Genomic DNA, 491 nt, shown 5'->3' on the forward strand with positions numbered 1-491 from the left:
TCAATTACAAGGTCAAGGTAACTCCGGATCTCCCGAAGACGTGCATCCAGTCCTTTCAAAGCAGTAAGTTTTGCTGTGACCTGGGGATCAGAATACAATATACGCTATGTAAGTCCTCGAGCAGAATCTCTTATGTTCATAATCTTGCAGGAACATCAATACAGATCCTCCAAGGGATGATTTCAGCAGACATTTCTACAGATGATAATGAAACATTCAAGTACTGTAAAGACAAGTACCTCAGTCGCCAGGGTACTGATTGTTGTGTCTTTCACATCCCTGAGCAAATGTTCCACGCCTGTACAAGAAGGAGAATGAATCAGGTAAGTGTCAAAAGACGTCTCTCCGAAGCTGTAAAAAAATATACTTTTTTAGACATCAAACCAAGGTGATCAAACCATTTTGGACATACCTATTTCCTCGACTTCATGAGCAGCAATTTCTGTAGACACATGAACAAAGACTTTCTGGCTTTTCTGAGTAGCATTCTG

General features: G+C 40.7%; 1 long non-coding RNA gene across 1 annotated transcript; it reads right to left on the reverse strand.

The window, feature by feature from the left end:
• Positions 1 to 491, reverse strand: LOC104774913. The gene is made up of 3 exons (XR_765580.1): positions 413 to 491; positions 240 to 298; positions 1 to 80 (listed from the first exon to the last, which is right to left on the reverse strand). It is a non-coding gene; the product is annotated as an uncharacterized LOC104774913 (long non-coding RNA).

This window comes from Camelina sativa, unplaced genomic scaffold, assembly GCF_000633955.1.
Source record: "Camelina sativa cultivar DH55 unplaced genomic scaffold, Cs unpScaffold06751, whole genome shotgun sequence".
Lineage (NCBI taxonomy): Eukaryota > Viridiplantae > Streptophyta > Magnoliopsida > Brassicales > Brassicaceae > Camelina > Camelina sativa.